The sequence below is a fragment of the Anomaloglossus baeobatrachus genome, chromosome 4 (assembly GCF_048569485.1).
Source record: "Anomaloglossus baeobatrachus isolate aAnoBae1 chromosome 4, aAnoBae1.hap1, whole genome shotgun sequence".
Lineage (NCBI taxonomy): Eukaryota > Metazoa > Chordata > Amphibia > Anura > Aromobatidae > Anomaloglossus > Anomaloglossus baeobatrachus.
This window is the reverse complement of record NC_134356.1, coordinates 140489959-140508055: the sequence shown is the minus strand read 5'-3', so window position 1 is coordinate 140508055 and position 18097 is coordinate 140489959.

Sequence of the window (18097 nt, the reverse complement as noted above, 5' to 3'; positions counted from 1 at the left end):
CACCGCTGAGGAGTTGTGGATGGTAAGCTCTGGAGAGTGAGACCGAGTTTCATCAAAGGTTGTCTCCACTCAACCAGCAGCCAGGGAAGACCGGGTGCGACAATGATGCAAACCTGGGTGCGGCCCTTCGCCGTGACAATGTGACGCACGTGCCTTGTGTGGCTCACGTGTTGAAATTTGTTGTCCAGCAATTTGTAAACCACTATCCCGGCCTACATGGCCATCTGCAGAGGGCACAGTGTAACGCCTGCCTGGATTCACCCACTCAGACGGGCTGTAAAGGATAGGCTACAGGGAAGCCACTCACCAACCAGTACCCACAGAACCCTGAAACCCTTTAACCCCTATACAGGGATTTGGAATTGCACAGGGCCCAAGGTAATCAATACCTGTGGAAGGCTGCAGTCCGAGAGAGTAGTAGTCAGGCAGGGTCAAACCATGAATTGAGGAACAGGAACAGAATGGGACGGCCAGGACTTAATCAGAAAACAAGCAGAGGTCAAATGCGGATCGGGCAACGAGGTACATAAAGAGCAGGCAGGAGACTTAGGAAAAAGCACACAAAATCACACAAAATCACAAAACAGAACTGGGTGGAACAGGAATCAGAGGTTCAGAGCTATGTCTGGCAGTGGTCAGCAGACCGGATGTGCCTAAAAAAAGGGTGTGGTGTCTTCCCATTGGTTGTAGCTGAATGATGGTACTTCATCTGTGAGACACCCACCACCTATGTTCAGCCAGTGGTTCTGCATATCTCCAGGTAACGCAGCCCAGTGGGTGAGCATAGCCTGCATCCACCGGCGCCGCTGGCATCGACTCCTCTCCCATCATCAGCACTATGCATGAAAGGAACACGGTGTCACCTGACGACCGGAGTACTAATTGATGGAGCGGACTCCGGTGGTGACTTAACAGCCGTGTGTGGCAATGATGCAAACCTGGCTGCGGCCCTTCGTCCTGGGAATGTGACACACGTGCCTTGTATGGGTCACATGTTGAACATGGTTCTCCAGCAATTTTTAAACCACCATCCCGGCCTACATGGCCTTCTGCAGCGGGCACGCTCGCTATGTGTTCACTTCCACCGTTCACACCCAGGAGCTCAACAACTTGCATCGCTCCAGAAGTCTTTCGGTCTGCCTGTTCACCGCCTGAAATGCGATGTGCCGACACACAGGAATTTGAATCTGCACATGTTGCAGCGTCTGTGGCAGCACCGCCGACCCCTGCTGCAATACGTTATGATGTATAGCCTGGGCTAGCTAGATACAGAGGTGGTGCAGCAGATCACGCTGCTGGAGTGGTGTCAGATCAAGGACCTATGCACCCTTCTTCACAGTTTACAAATGTCGACGAAGATGTTTAGCACTGGCGATGCCATTTTCAGCATGACAATTCCGGTGATCTACATGCTGGAGCACACTGTAAACATTATTCGGAGTCAGGTGGTGGGACAAGGGGAAGGGGAGGAAGTACAGGAGGAGTCATATGCGGAAGGGATAACAAGATCTACAAGGTCCAGACGGTCAGCAGCACCAAGGCGGCAGGCATGGGACAGTGGGGGAGAGGGATTAACAAGGGTGCATAATATCAGCAAAACTGTTGAGGAAGGTGCAGGAGCCCAGTAAGAAATGGAGGACGAACTGCCGATGGGCATGGAAGACTCAGCAGATGAGGGAGAGCTTGCTCACATTTCGGTTGTGCACAGCAAGGACTTGGTCCTCCTGTATGCGCAAGACATATGAGCGCCTTCTTGCTGCACTACCTACAACATGACCCTCGGATTGACCGAATTCAAAGTATTGCTGACTAGTGGGTTGCCACACTGGTATATACCTGGTACAGGACAAAATTTGGCGAAATATGTCCTGCCATAGAAAGGGACGCACGTATGCAGGAGTATCAGCAGAAGGTGGTACGCAATCTTAGATCTGCTTTTCCACTAAACACCAGTGCTGCACAGAGTGAATCTCAACGCTTTGTCATAGCTAGGAGGAAATGGTCTTTTACTTGTCCACATCTGAGGGACCGAGGGCTGGCTGCTGTGCTGAGACGGATTTGTGTAGGGTGTCCCTGCAGAGTGGCAAATTTGGTCATATACAAAATGAGTTGAAAAAGGACAGATGCTGGTGGAAAGGAGAACAGGTGTGTGAAAAGGGTAAAAACGTTTGTGTCCGTGGGTTTGGTGGTTGAGCAACAGTAACATTTGATGAAGAAACACCATTTGTTACGGGAGGACTGGCAGATTTGGATAAGGTGGTATATACTATGTTAGCGCTATATAAAAAAAATAAATAAGAAAAGAAAGAGAAAGGTATATATCCCAATCGCCAGTCGGTGTTCACCGTGCTGCCAGATGGAAAAGGAGATGTTGGCAACTCAAAGGTTAGGCGGAGGATACAGAGCTGGGTGGCTCTGAAGCTAATAGTAGCCTGAACCGAGTTAGACGACACTCAGATCTGGAGACTGGGATCCCTGTTAGCGTCACAGGGTCCACACACACACCCAGCCCAGGAACTCTCTGTTAACAACACAGGGGCCATTGGGTATGCTGTCCGTGTGCGTAGGTGCCACACCTGTGGACAGCAGGAGCATCAGCAGCAGCCCAGTTAATGCCACTGGGCTGCACTAGCAGGAGTGGTAGGACAGGAGCTGGTCTTAACCATTCTGTGTAACCAACTGTGGTGGCGGCCTGCACCGACGCCCTATTCCTGCTTACCTCTGTCATAAAGCTGGCATAGGTTCAACACATGGAGGTGTGCTCTTTCAGAGCATAATAGAAGACTGCGCACCTCCTTGTTGTCTCCAGCCCTTTTTATAACCTGGGTCTGCCACAACCCAGGGTGGACCACAATGCACCTCCTGGAGACAAAAGCAGAGTGACACGTCATGAGTGGCATAACCAGCGGCCTATTCGGAACCGCCACTTCAATGATGAGCTCATGGCAGCCACGACCCAAACACCTCACCAGTCATCGTCTGACCAACAATAATGAGGTGACAAGTCATAGGAGCGGGCCTATGCAAGCCAGTCCGGAGTGGCCTGGCCACATCGTCAGGACACCTGATGCCCTGTGGTTTATATGGACCTGCCACGTCAGGGACAGAGCCAAAGAGTTTATTACCAGACCTAGCCTCTGATGCAGTAAGTGCCTGCGCATGCTCAGTAGCATGAACAACAGTCTCAGAAAAAAGACTATCAGCTTCAGCACGCTGTCTAGGCACAACACAGGAGGTAGACACGGCACGGAGTCCAAGTACCTGTGCAAAGAGGCTTTTCGCAATAAGTGTGGGAGCATGCGCTGTAGCCCGAACTGAGGACTTTGCCTGAGTAATGGCAAAGTCAGGCTGAGCATACTCACTAGGCAAAACACTGGACTTAGGATGCGGCTGGGGTAAATTGGCACACGCATGCGCACTAGCCGCCTCTCCACACTTAGACGTGGAGGATAAACCAGCCAGCTGTACAACCCGAGGCACAGCATAAAATGGAATGGCAGCTGAAGCCTAGGCGCAACTGGAAACGCAGCAGGCTGCTTGCATTTACGGCGGCACCGATTCGTAACAACAAATAGCAGCCAAAATAACAGATGTACTTCTTCCCGTGGATAATCTGATATGATCATTTTTTTCACGGACACGACCATCGCTAACAAATGTAGATGAGGCACCAAAACAGCAGCTGCTTCAATGGATCTCAAGTGCTCCATAAAGTGGCCTCTCCTCCACCTCAAGTTCAATATCCCAAATACTACATGCCTCGGTGGTGTCAACCCAATTGCACTTGCTTCCTAACAGCTCAAGTTTCCACCAGCCCTGCTGAGTATGGAGTAACAGAGATGGTTGAGTCTGCAGAGCTGTTCAGTCACACTATAGCCTGGGAATCAGAGATCTGCTACAAAGCTGCAGTGAGTACAGACAAGGAAGTTATTATTATTATTTTTTTTTATAGAGCACCATTGATTCCATGGTGCTGTACATGAGAAGCGGGTTACATATAGAATACATATCCAAGTAACAATAGTCAGACTGGTACAGAGGGAAGAGGGCCCTGACCTTGCGGGATTACATTCTAAAGGATTTTGGGGAGGAGACAGTAGGTGGGGTGTAGGTTGGGCGGCAGCTACGCACGGTGGTGGTGGCATTGAAGGTTATAGTCATTTCTGAACAGATGAGTTTTCAGGTTCTGTTTGAAGCTTGCAGGTGTAGCAGATAATCTGACGTGTTGAGGCAGCGAGTTCCATGAGACAGGGGAAATGATCTGCACAGATGCCCTGAAGCTTTGTGAGTTGGATCCAGGCCCCGATGAAGAAGGTTCTGAGCATAATGTACACCCTCATTCACAAACTGAAAATACTCCTGGTGGAGACAATGGGGAACATGCTGAGAAGACTCAGATACCTGATCGGAACGACAACTTCACTATTTGGTCAGGGCAGGAAGAGGTTGTCTTGGAGGACTCAGGACGAGGGGAATGAAAACACACAGGGTGATGATGAGGTTGGAGACCCAACTTACTGTCAAACCAAAGTCACCCAGTCGATAATGTCAGCAGAGGAGGTGGAGGAGAATGCTACTGACGACGAAGTTACGTTGCATCTTCCTGGCCAGAGACAAAGTACTGGAAGCACGTCAACAACTGAATCCTCGTCCCCAACTCTGCCTCTGAGCAGAAGTCGTGTTGGCTATGCAGGTTGCATGGGCTCTAAGCCTTGCCTAGCCTGGGGCTTTTTTGACATCGCAAAGGATCACCCAATCCATGTCATCTGTAAGATTTGTCAACAATCTCTAAGTAGATGGAAAAATGTCACAACTTTGAGTACTTCGTCCCTTAAGTGTTGCATGGATATGAATTGATAGCGTGACGAATTATTGCCCAGCTTTATCCACTGTCAATGCAACATGCTTATTTGCCGTTCATTGCATGCATTGTTGCAGACTACACACAAGGGGCTGCTGTTTTTTTGCATCTGCCTTTGTCTGTTTGGTCACTATAGCAATAGCAAAACGGTCTTCAGCTGTGGACTTGGAGATGCTGTCTATGAACAGAAGGAAAAGCTAAAAGTGTGTGTTACAGCAAGGAGCCACCGCGGAAACACTTTGGTCAATTTGGAGGGAGCTGTGTTTTAGTTTGGTAAGGAGGACCGTAACGCCTGTGAGCAGCATCCTGTGCCACAGACAGACATTCTTCCGGTGCTGTCTATACTGTGTACCGTGAGAGGAACGTAAAGTCTGTATTTATGGCAACTGGACACCACAGTACCCGGGTACTGTAGTCTGGGCCCAGACAGTAATGTGTGCACGCAACACTTTGTTTTATTAGCAAAACACATATCTTTTCTGGGTAGGCCGACTATATAGACAATAACACTTGCTGCCTCTGCACTGTCAAATTGTCACTTACAGTTTAAAGGCCACGTCTCACTAAGCAACAGGTAGTAGGCAACTGAATAGATTGTTCTATTCTTTCAGTTTTATGCATGGTTCATATTGTTTGTTTTGGGAAAGTTATACTGGGTTCACACATAGCAACAGCGACAACGACATCGCTGTTATGTCACCATTTTCTGTGACGTAACAGCGACCTTGTAAGTCGCTGTTATGATCGCTGTTTAGCTGTCAAACACAGCGACGCAGCAGCGATCATAACGTCGCTACATGTGCAGAGAGCAGGGAGCCGCGCACACTGCTTAGCGCTGGCTCCTTGCTCTCCTAGCTACAGTACACATAGGGTTAATTACCCGATGTGTACTGCAGCTACATGTCCACAGAGCAGGAGTCGGCACTAGCAGCAAGAGCGGCGGAGGCTGGTAACGAAGGTAAATATCGGGTAACCAGGGAAAGGTCTTCCCTTGGTTACCCGATGTTTACAGTGGTTACAGCTTTCCGCTGCTGCCAGACGCCGGCTCCTGCTCCCTGCTCACTTCATTTCGTCGCTCTCTCGCTGTCACACACAGCGATGTGTGCTTCACAGCGGGAGAGTGACGACGAAAAAATGAAGCAGGACATTCAGCAACGAGCAACGACCTCACAGCAGGGGTCAGCTCGTTGCTGGATGTCACACATAGCGACAGCGACGGGACGTCGCTGCAACATCACAGAAAATGGTGACGTAGCAGCGACGTCGTTGTCGTCGTCGCTGTGTGTGACACCACCTTTAAACAATCATTTATCAACCAAATTGCCTAGAGTCCTTTTCCTGTTGCATGGTTTTGCTGCATACTGGGGAGCCCACCCAGTCCACGACTTTAAATGAAGCATTAGTGATGAGCGAGTACTAAAAAGCTCGGGTGCTCGAAGCTCGGGCCGAGCCTCCCAAGATACTCGTGTACTCGGCCCGAGCAACGAGCCCAATGTTATCCTATGGGAGACCCGAGTATTTTTGTGAAATGACCCCCCGGCAGCATGGAGAAACCCTAAAAATGTCACAAAAGTCTCAGAAGAGTGCTCAAATGACATGGCAACAGCATGGGGAAGACCCCTTGAAGCATTTATCACTCAAAAGTCACAGCTGTGAACAATTTTGTCCGCGTTTCACGCCATTTTTACGGACTCACCAGAAAACCTTCCAAAATGACCCCAAAATGATTTTTCGTGGCAGAAATGTTAAGGGCACATACCCAATAGTGAGATAGAGCTGGTGTATGTTACTTTTTGAGATTAATACATGAAAGATTTTACGTGAAAACATTGTGTGGCACTCCGATGTCCCTGAGAAGAGACGTACATGAAGGCCTCTTGAGTCTAATGTGCCCATTTTGAGGAAGTGAGTCTTTGTAGTATTTTCCTTTGCCAGGGCAGTCCAAAATTGTGAGGTTCACCAATGCCCCTGCATAGAGACGTGCATGAGGGCCTGTAAACCTGAAGTGCCCATTGGAAGGAAGTGGGTGTATTATAGTATAGCCCTTTGGCAGGGCAGCCAAAAATTGGGAGGCTCCACGTTGTCCCTGGGTAGAGACGTGCATGAGGGCCTCAAAACATTAAGTGTCCATTGTCAGGAAGTGGGTGTATTATAGTATAGCCCTTTGGCAGGGCAGCCAAAAATTGGGAGGCTCCACGTTGTCCCTGGGTAGAGACGTGCATGAGGGCCTCAAAACATTAAGTGTCCATTGTCAGGAAGTGGGTGTATTATAGTATAGCCCTTTGGCAGGGCAGCCAAAAATTGGGAGGCTCCACGTTGTCCCTGGGTAGAGACGTGCATGAGGGCCTCAAAACATTAAGTGTCCATTGTCAGGAAGTGGGTGTATTATAGTATAGCCCTTTGGCAGGGCAGCCAAAAATTGGGAGGCTCCACGTTGTCCCTGGGTAGAGACGTGCATGAGGGCCTGTAAACCTGAAGTGCCCATTGGAAGGAAGTGGGTGTATTATAGTATAGCCCTTTGGCAGGGCAGCCAAAAATTGGGAGGCTCCACGTTGTCTCTGGGTAGAGACGTGCATGAGGGCCTGTAAACCTGAAGTGCCCATTGGAAGGAAGTGGGTGTATTATAGTATAGCCCTTTGGCAGGGCAGCCAAAAATTGGGAGGCTCCACGTTGTCCCTGGGTAGAGACGTGCATGAGGGCCTGTAAACCTGAAGTGCCCATTGGAAGGAAGTGAGTGTATTATAGTATAGCCCTTTGGCAGGGCAGCCAAAAATTGGGAGGCTCCACGTTGTCCCTGGGTAGAGACGTGCATGAGGGCCTCAAAACATTAAGTGTCCATTGTCAGGAAGTGGGTGTATTATAGTATAGCCCTTTGGCAGGGCAGCCAAAAATTGGGAGGCTCCACGTTGTCCCTGGGTAGAGACGTGCATGAGGGCCTGTAAACCTGAAGTGCCCATTGGAAGGAAGTGGGTGTATTATAGTATAGCCCTTTGGCAGGGCAGCCAAAAATTGGGAGGCTCCACGTTGTCCCTGGGTAGAGACGTGCATGAGGGCCTGTAAACCTGAAGTGCCCATTGGAAGGAAGTGAGTGTATTATAGTATAGCCCTTTGGCAGGGCAGCCAAAAATTGGGAGGCTCCACGTTGTCCCTGGGTAGAGACGTGCATGAGGGCCTCAAAACATTAAGTGTCCATTGTCAGGAAGTGGGTGTATTATAGTATAGCCCTTTGGCAGGGCAGCCAAAAATTGGGAGGCTCCACGTTGTCCCTGGGTAGAGACGTGCATGAGGGCCTCAAAACATTAAGTGTCCATTGTCAGGAAGTGGGTGTATTATAGTATAGCCCTTTGGCAGGGCACCCAAAAATTGGGAGGCTCCACGTTGTCCCTGGGTAGAGACGTGCATGAGGGCCTCAAAACATTAAGTGTCCATTGTCAGGAAGTGGGTGTATTATAGTATAGCCCTTTGGCAGGGCAGCCAAAAATTGGCAGGCTCCACGTTGTCCCTGGGTAGAGACGTGCATGAGGGCCACAAAACATTGTTCCCATTGCAAAGGAGCGGGTCTCCTGTCTTTGTAATGTCCATTCTGCAAAGAATGGGCGAAAAAATTTACCACTGGGGGTATACCTGAAACAAAGGCCTAAGTATTGCAATTTGTAACGGTCATCATCATGGTGGCGCATGAGGAGAAGGAGGAGCAGTCCAGCGATTATCCAAAGTCCAGAAGTGTGTACCCATGGGTGAGTGGAGGTACATGGCAAACTTTAAATTCCGCTCTCATTTGCTGGTGGTGTGGTGAAGTCTGGCCCAATCCAACCCTTGTTCATCTTGATCAGAGTCAGCCTGTCAGCATTTTCAGTTGACAGGCGGGTGCGTTTATCTGTAATGATTCCACCTGCGGCACTAAAAACACGCTCTGACAAAACGCTAGCAGCAGGGCAGGCCAGGACTTCCAAGGCGTAGAGAGCCAATTCATGCCACGTGTCCAGCTTGGATACCCAATAATTGTAAGGCACAGAGGAATGTCGGAGTACAGTTGTTCGATCTGCAAGGTACTCCTTCAGCATCTGGGCAAACTTAGGATTTCTTGTGGCACTACCCCGCACCTCAGGGGCTGTGGTACGTGAGGGGCTGAGAAAACTGTCCCACATCTTAAAGACTGTTCCCCTACCTCTGGCGGATTGGACTTGTGCCTCTCTCGGCTGTACGCCTCGGTTGTCCACTGATTCCTGACCTATGCCGCTAGCGTTTTGTGAGGGGAATGCTTTGCATACTTCCGTGACTATGGCCTTCCGGAACTGCTGCATTTTGGTTGACCTCTCCTCCACGGGAATAAGAGACAAAAAGTTCTCCTTGTAGCGTGGGTCTAACAGTGTTACCAACCAGTAATGATTGTCGGCCAAGATGTTCTTAACGCGAGGGTCACGAGACAGGCAGCTTACCATAAAGTCAGCCATGTGCGCCAGACTCTTAACAGCCAGGACTTCAGTAGCCTGACCAACAAGATGACTGAACATGCTGTCCTCCTCCTCCTCCTCCTCCTCCTCCTCATCTACCCTGTCCTCTGGCCAGCCACGCTGAACCGAGGATATGACTGGTGTGCATGTCATATCCTCAATTTGGCCGGAGAGTTGCTCCATGTCTTCATCCTCCTCCTCGTCATAGTCCTCCACTGCACGTTGTGATGAGACGAGGCTGGGCTGTGTGTTATCATCACCCACATCCACTACTGTTTCTTGCTGCAACTCATCGCGCTCCGCCTGCAATGCATCATGTTTGTTTTTCAGCAGAGACCGCTTTAGAAGGCAGAGTAGCAGTATGGTGACGCTAATAATGGCGTCATCACCACTCACCATCTTGGTGGAGTCCTCAAAGTTTTGGAGGATGGTACATAGGTCTGACATCCATCTCCACTCCTCAGGTGTTATGTGTGGAGTTTGACCCATTTCCCGATGGCTTAGGTGATGCAGGTACTCAACAACTGCCCTCTTCTGCTCACATATCCTGACCAACATGTGCAGAGTTGAATTCCAACGCGTGGGGACATCACACACCAGTCTGTGAGCCGGAAGATGCAAACTGCGCTGAAAGCCGGCAAGGCCGGCTGAAGCAGTAGGTGACTTTCGAAAATGTGCAGACAGGCGGCGAACTTTTACCAGCAGATCAGACAGCTCTGGGTATGACTTTAGAAACCGCTGAACCACGAGGTTGAGCACATAGGCCACGCATGGAACATGTGTCAGCTGGCCTCGCCTCAAAGCCGCCACCAGGTTCCGGCCATTGTCACACACGACCTTTCCTGGGTTTAGGTTCAGAGGTGTGAGCCAGTGATCTGCCTGCTGTTTCAGAGCTGACCACAGCTCTGCTGCATTGTGGGGTTTGTCACCTATGCAGATTAGCTTCAGCACAGCCTGTTGCCGCTTCGCCGAGGCAGTGCTGCAGTGCTTCCAGCTTGTGACTGGTGTGGAGGGTACAGTGGATGAGGATGCGCAGGAGGAGGAGGAGGCTGAAGAGCATGACATTCCGGAGCTGTAGAGTGTGGGTGAAACACTGACTGAGGTAGGGCCTGCAAACCTTGGTGTGGGAAGGACGTGTTCCGTCCCTCGCTCAGACTGGGTCCCAGCTTCCACAATATTAACCCAGTGTGCTGTCAACGAGATGTAGCGGCCTTGCCCACAAGCACTTGTCCACGTGTCTGTGGTTAGGTGGACCTTGGGTGAAACAGCGTTGTTCAGGGCACGTGTGATGTTTTGTGACACGTGGTTATGCAACGCGGGGACGGCACACCGGGAGAAATAGTGGCGGCTGGGGACCGAGTAACGTGGGACAGCTGCCGCCATCAGGTCGCGGAATGCTTCTGTCTCCACCAGCCTAAAAGGCAACATTTCCAGCGCAAGCAGTCGCGAAATGTTAGCATTTAGAACTGTGGCATGTGGGGTGTTGGCAGTGTATTTGCGCCTGCGTTCAAAGGTTTGCTGAATGGATAACTGAACGCTGCGCTGGGACAAGGACGTGCTTGATGATGGTGTTCTTTCTGCGTAGGCAACTGCAGGTGCAGGAGTGCAGGAGTGGAGGAGGCTTGTTCGCAGGCAGCATGGACAGGGGATTGGCTCGCATGCACAACCAGCGAAGACGTAGCAGTGACATCTGCAAGCACTGCTCCTCGACTCTGTTGTACTTCCCACAAAGTCGGGTGCTTGGCTGACATGTGCCTGATCATGCTGGTGGTGGTCAGGCTGCTAGTTTTGGTACCCCTGCTGATGCTGGCACGGCAGGTGTTGCAAATGGCCTTTTTTGAATCATCTGGATCCAACTTAAAAAACTGCCAGACTCGGGAAGACCTAACATTTGTACAGGCACCTTGTGTCGTCGTGTTGTTCCGGGGAACGGTTGCCTGACTTCTGCCTGGGGCCACCACCCTGCTTCTTACTGCCTGTTGTGATGCTACGCCTCCCTCCCCCTGTGCACTGCTGTCCTCGCTCTGCATATCCTCCTTCCAGGTTGGGTCAGTTACTGGATCATCCACCACGTCGTCTTCCTCTTCCGCACCCTGCTCCTCCTCCTGACTTCCTGACAATTGTGTCTCATCATCGTCCACCACTTGTTGAGACACGTTGCCAACTTCGTGAGAACGTGGCTGCTCAAATATTTGGCCATCTGTACAGACGATCTCCTCATGACCCACTTCAATATGAGCTGGCGAGAGGCCAGAATGTGTGAATGGAAACGTGAACAGCTCTTCCGAGTGTCCAAGTGTGGGATCATTAATGTCCGAGGAGGACGTGTACTCAGCCTGGTGGTAGGAAGGAGGATCAGGTTCAGAAATGTGCGGTGCAGTATCACGGCTACTGACACTTGACCGTGTGGAAGACAGAGTGTTTGTGGTGGTGCCAATCTGACTGGAAGCATTATCTGCTATCCAACTAACAACCTGTTGACACTGGTCTTGGTTCAAGAGCGGTGTACTGCTGCGGTCCCCAAGAATTTGGGACAGGACGTGCGAGCGACTAGATGTGGCCCTTTGTTGTGGCGAAATTAGAGCTTGCCCACGACCTCGGCCTCTGCCTGCACCACCATCACGTCCACTTCCTTGTTCCTTGCCAATGCCCTTGCGCATTTTGCAATGCTGTGCACTGCTGACGTGTATATTCACTACTTGTGCGTTATATCAAAGTTTGTGGAAATTGCACACAAGTGCACCTGTACGCTGCCACCGACAGGCACACACGTGCGGTTTTAAAAACCAAGCACGGACGCAATAAGAACCTAACAGGTTTTTTTGGGGAGCGACAATTACAGACAAGTCAGACACTATCTGGACTGTTTTACACTGTGTACACCAGCCCCAGATATGATGAAGGCTGGTATACGGTCACCACTACCCTGCCTGCCTGCCTGCCTGTATACTGGTACAATAGTCCTGACAAGGACTCTTCTGGTCACTAGCCTGTATTCAGACCTGGCTATACCCTGCCTGTATATAGCAACAATAGTCCTGAGAAGGACTCTGCTACTGTACTCCGACCTGGCTATACCCTGCCTGCCTGTATACAACTAGAATAGTCCTGAGAAGGACTTTTGGTCACACTGTTTGCAGCCCTGCAACTGAAAAAGCTATAAAGGGCCGCAAAGCTTTCCCTGAATCAGCGACACTCTCCCTGCACTGACTGTCTGGATAGCTGTGAGCAGAGCACAGCGCGCCGGCCGGTATAAAGGCTCGGTCACGCTGTGCAGGCCGGCCAATCACTGCAATTCCACAACTAACAGGGCTGTGGCATTGCAGTGGTCTGCCAGCCAATCCCTGCATGAGGGCTGGCTCTCAAAAGAGCGCCAACATGCAGAAATGAAGACCACGAGTACAGCACGAGTATCGCGAGATTACTCGGTCCCCGCCGAGCAGCCCGAGTACAGCGATACTCGTGCGAGTACCGAGTAGTTACAAGCATGCTCGCTCATCACTATGAAGCATAAGTCGCAAAGGGAATTTCAGTGTGCTACAATGCGGCCTAGCGAGGCTGTGCAACCACCGCCTGCCCCATCAAGTGCATCTGCGTGCTCTTCATCTACTGTGACTGTGGGGACAGCAGTCACACATGCTTTTTCACGGTGAACTTCCACCCCTTTACCCGCAACAGGGAGTGTGATTGGCAGGTCATCACTTGTTTTGGAAGTGGAAACAGATGGTATTATTGAGCTCTGTCAGACATCGAGAGAACCACCATTGGAGAGAGAGAATCCACGCCTGCACCTTCATCACAGATTGGCTGGACTACCTGCAGTTAATAATTGCGTACCAGAAATGGAGGAGTGTAGAATGCACATATGGTGTACCTTGCTTGGCAGCAAAGGAATACTAACTTAGTATTCCAGACACTTTTAGGATGGCAGAAAAAGTGTCAGCTCTTTGTGCAAATAAAAACGTGGCAAAAATGTGCAGGAGGGTAGAAGGCAGAGGTTGTGGAACTTGCTTGGCACCAGTGGGACACTAATTTAGTATAGCAGACACTTTTTGGATGCCACTAAGGCGGGCTTTGCACACTACGACATCGCAAGCCGATGCTGCGATGCCGAGCACGATGGTCCCCGCCCCCGTCGCAGCTGCGATATCTTTGTGATAGTTGCCGTAGCGAATATTATCGCTACGGCAGCTTCACATGCACTCACCTGCCATGTGACGTCGCTGTGGCCGGCGAACCGCCTCCTTGTTAAGGGGGCGGGTCATGCGACATCACAGCGATGTCACACGGCAGGCGGCCAATAGGAGCGGAAGGGCGGAGATGAGCGGGATGTAAATATCCGGCCCACCTCCGTCCTTCCGCATAGCCGACGGGAGCCGCGGTGACGCAGGTAGGAGATGTTCCTCGCTCCTGCGACTTCACACACAGAGATGTGTGCTGCCGCAGGAGCGAGGAACAACATTGGACCATCGTGTCAGCGTAATTATGGAATTCGCCAACGCTACACCGATGATACGAATACGACGCTTTTGCGATCGTTAATCGTATCATCTAGGATTTACACACTACAATGTTGAGAGCAGGAAGTGCGTCACTTCTGACATGACCCCACCGACATCGCACCTGCGATGCTGTAGTGTGCAAAGCCCGCCTAAGTTTCAGCACTGTTTGCTATAAAAATAGCGTAGCAAAAATGGGCAGGAGGGTAGAAGGCAGAGGTGGTGGAACTTGCTTGACACCAGTGGGACATTAATTTGTTATAGCAGACACTTTTTGGATGCCACTAAGTTTCAACACTGTTTGCTATAGAAATAGCATAGCAAAAATGTGCAGAAGGGTAGAAGGCAGAGGTGGTGGAACTTGCTTAGCACCAGTGGGACACTAATTTAGTTAGCAGACACTTTTTGGATGTCACTAAGTTTCAGCACTGTTTGCTATAAAAAAAGCGTACCAAAAATGTGCAGGAGGGTAGACGGCAGAGGTGGTGGAACTTGCTTGGCACCAGTGGGACACTAATTTAGTATAGCAGACACTTTTTGGATGCCACTAAAGCGGGCTTTACACGAGACGATAGATTGTGCGATATGTTGTTGGGGTCACGGTTTTCGTGACACACATACGGCATACCGCACGACGTCGTCTCGTGTGACACCTCCTAGCGACGCAGTATCGCTCACAAATCGTGAGTCATGTACTCGTCGCTAGGTTTCATAAAATTGTTTAATTAAAATGGCGGCGGTTGTTTATCGTTTCCGTGGCATCACACGTTGCTCCGTGTGACACCACGGGAACGATCAACAGCAGCCTTACCTGCCTCCCGCGGCACCCGCCGGCTTAATGGAAGGAAGGAGGTGGGCGGGATGTTTACATCCCGCTCATCAACGCCCCTCCGCTTCTATTGGCTGCCTGCCGTGTGACGTCGCTGTGACGCCGAACGTCCCGCCCACTCCAGGAAGTGGACGTTCGTCGCCCACAGCGAGTTCGTCCGGAAGGTAAGTACGTGTGACGGGGGTTAAACGAGTTTGTGCGCCATGGGCAACTAATTGCCCGTGACGCAAAAACGACGGGGGCGGGTATGATCGATTGTGCTATCGCACAATCTATCGTCTCGTGTAAAGCAGGCTTAAGTTTCAGCACTGTTTGCTATAAAAAAAGTGTAGCAAAAATGTGCAGGAGGGTAGAACGCAGAGGTGGTGGAACTTGCTTGGCACCAGTGGGACACTAATTTAGTATAGCAGACACTTTTTGGATGCCACTAGGATTCTGCACTGTTTGCTATAAAAAATAGCATAGCAAAAGTGAGCAGGTGGATACAGTGGCCGGGTTCTGTTGGTACCAGAACAGGAAAGGAAGCCTCACTTTCTATCCCTCCTAATGATGAAATGCAGCAAGGAATTCCCTGAGCTGAGGTACATAGACTCTGTTATCTAAAGCTTTATACAGCGTTTGCACGGACCTGCCTAGAAGCTATGGCTCTGAGCGCTTGGAAATCAGCCCTGAAAAGGGCTGATATAAACAGCAGTCCCTAATCTCTACAGCGCTGTGTCTATAGCGCACACAGCAGGAGCGGCGGCAGCAGCAGCATGAGCGATGACTATCACTCACACACAGAAGGCAGATATTGGCGGTGTGAGGGAAAATGACCGTATTTATAAGGCAAGGACATGTGACATTCACAGCCTATGACACATGCCCTTGCTTGTCTGGCAAAAAGTCCACTTAGCTGTGTGTGTGAGTCTGTGATTGGCTGACATCTTAGCCCGCTCCACTGCACGCGCGCTTAGGGAAAAAAAAAATGGCAATCAGCATTCTCTCAGCAGCACAGATCTAAACCGCGTCCCCCCCGCACACTATACACTGAAATTTGATAATAATGTGAATCACAGTGACTCACACTATTACAGTGAAAAGCCAGCTAGTAAATAGCTAGGCTTTTTGCTGATTGAACCGTTCTCGAACTTAACTCGAGCTATCGAGCTTTCAGCAAAAAGCTCGCGTTCGAATTCGATCTCGAGCACCCCCCAAAATCACTCGAACATGAAATTCACGAACCTCGAAGGATTGATTGAAACTCTGTTGCTATCTAGTCTGTATCATCTAGCCATCTGGGCTTTCTAATTGTTTTTAATGCTCTCTGTTTACTTGGTTACTAATATGGAAGAAAGCTAATTTCATTTGGTAATGACCAATTTTCCTGTGCATACTTCTTTGTTTTTTTGTGTATTATATTATATTATATGGTATGCTCTGGTTTGATTGCGTTATACATCTTTGGTGTCCTTCTTAGACACTTTTTCTTCTATAATGTATTGTACATTTTCAATCTAATATATAAAGCTGAGTGTATGTGTGTGTGTGCGTGTGTATGTATGTCCGCTAAAGGAATCCGCACCGTCGCATTTACAATCACGAAATTTTGCAGACACCCCATGTGACTCACAGAACGTCATAGACTATGTTTGGGCGGGAAAATTTAACCCCGCGCTTTACACTTACTCTCCAAAAATCCTGCCTCTATTAAACTGAATGGAGGTGGGAGCTACAGGCTATAAATAGCAACTGTCAGGGGTTGCTATAGGAAAAAAATAAACTGTTAGTATAAGAAGCTTATGTGTGAAGTAATAAGATGTCGGTGGGGAGACATATAGAGAGAGAGAGAAAAAGAGACAGACAGACAGACAGATACTGACAGAGACAGACGGGGAAAGAGACAGAGAGATAGACGGCCAAAGAGAGACCTGGAAAGAGACAGCCCTGGAAAGAGACAGCCCTGGAAAAAGACAGCCCTGGAAAGAGACAGCCGGGCAAAGAGACAGACCGGGCAAAGAGACAGACCAGACAAAGAAACAGACCGGGCAAAGAGACAGACCGGGCAAAGAGACAGACAGGGCAAAGAGAAAGACCGGGGAAAGAGACGGACTGGGAAAGAGACAGCAGGCCAAAGAGACAGCCAGGCAAAGAGACAGCCGAGCAAAGAGACAGCCTGGCAAAGAGACACACCTAGAAAGAGACAGCCGGGCAAAGAGACACATCTACAAAGAGACAGACCTAGAAAGAGACAGACCAAATAAAGAAACTGACTGGGCAAAGAGACAGACTGGGCAAAGAGGCAGACCGGGAAAGAGACAGACCGGGAAATAAACAAACTGGGAAAGAGACAGACCAAGAAAGAGACAAACGGGCAAAGAGACAGCCGGGCAAAGAGACAGACCTAGAAAGAGACAGACCTAGAAAGACAAAGCTGTGGAAGAGAAGCGCAAATAGGGTCTTATCTGATGGACAGGTGGGTAATAGAGGGTGGTACAGGCACTCACCTGTTACGGTTGTGAAAGGCACAACTCCTTGTCAGCATGAAGCAATCTAATGCATAAAGTGGTCAGCCGCAACCCCGATGTTGCAATAGAAGACACAGAGTGGGTAGAAGAGTCGGGCTTAATGCTGCGCTAAAAACCACAATTCCGCCTTCTTCATCAGGACAAAGAAAGAACAGCATAAACACGCTGTTTATGCTGTTCTTTCTTTGTCCTGATGAAGAAGGCAGAGATGCCTTTGAAATGCGTTGACCTGTGAAAAATAAAGAAAGGAATTCATCTTATCTCCTGGAATTGTGGGTTTTAGCGCAGCATTAAGCCCGACTCTTCTACCGACTCCGAGACCTAGAAAGAGACAGACCGGGCAAAGAGACAGACTAGGCAAAGAGACAGACCGGGCAAAGAGACAGACCGGACAAAGAGACAGCCGGAGAAAGAGACAGCCGGGGAAAGAGACAGCCCTGGAAAGAGACAGCCCTGGAAAGAGACAGCCGGGCAAAGAGACAGCTGGGCAAAGAGACAGCCCTGGAAAAAGAGAGCCGGGCAAAGAGACAGCTGGGCAAAGAGACAGCCGGGCAAAGATTCAGCCCTGGAAAGAAACAGACAGCCCTGGAAAGAGACAGATGGGGAAAGAGACAGGTGGGCAAAGAGACAGCCCTGGAAAGAGACAGGCAGGCAAAGAGACAGACCGGGGAAAGAGACGGACTGGGAAAGACACAGCCGGGCAAAGAGACACACCTAGAAAGAGACAGCCAGGCAAAGAGACAGACCTACAAAGAGACAGACCTAGAAAGAGACAGACCAGGTAAAGAAACAGGCCGGGCAAAGAGACAGACCGGGCAAAGAGGCAAACCGGGAAAGAGACAGACCGGGAAAGAAACAGACCGGGAAAGAAACAGACCAGGAAAGAGACAGACCAGGAAAGAGACAGACCAGGAAAGAGACAGCCAGGCAAAGAGACAGCCAGGCAA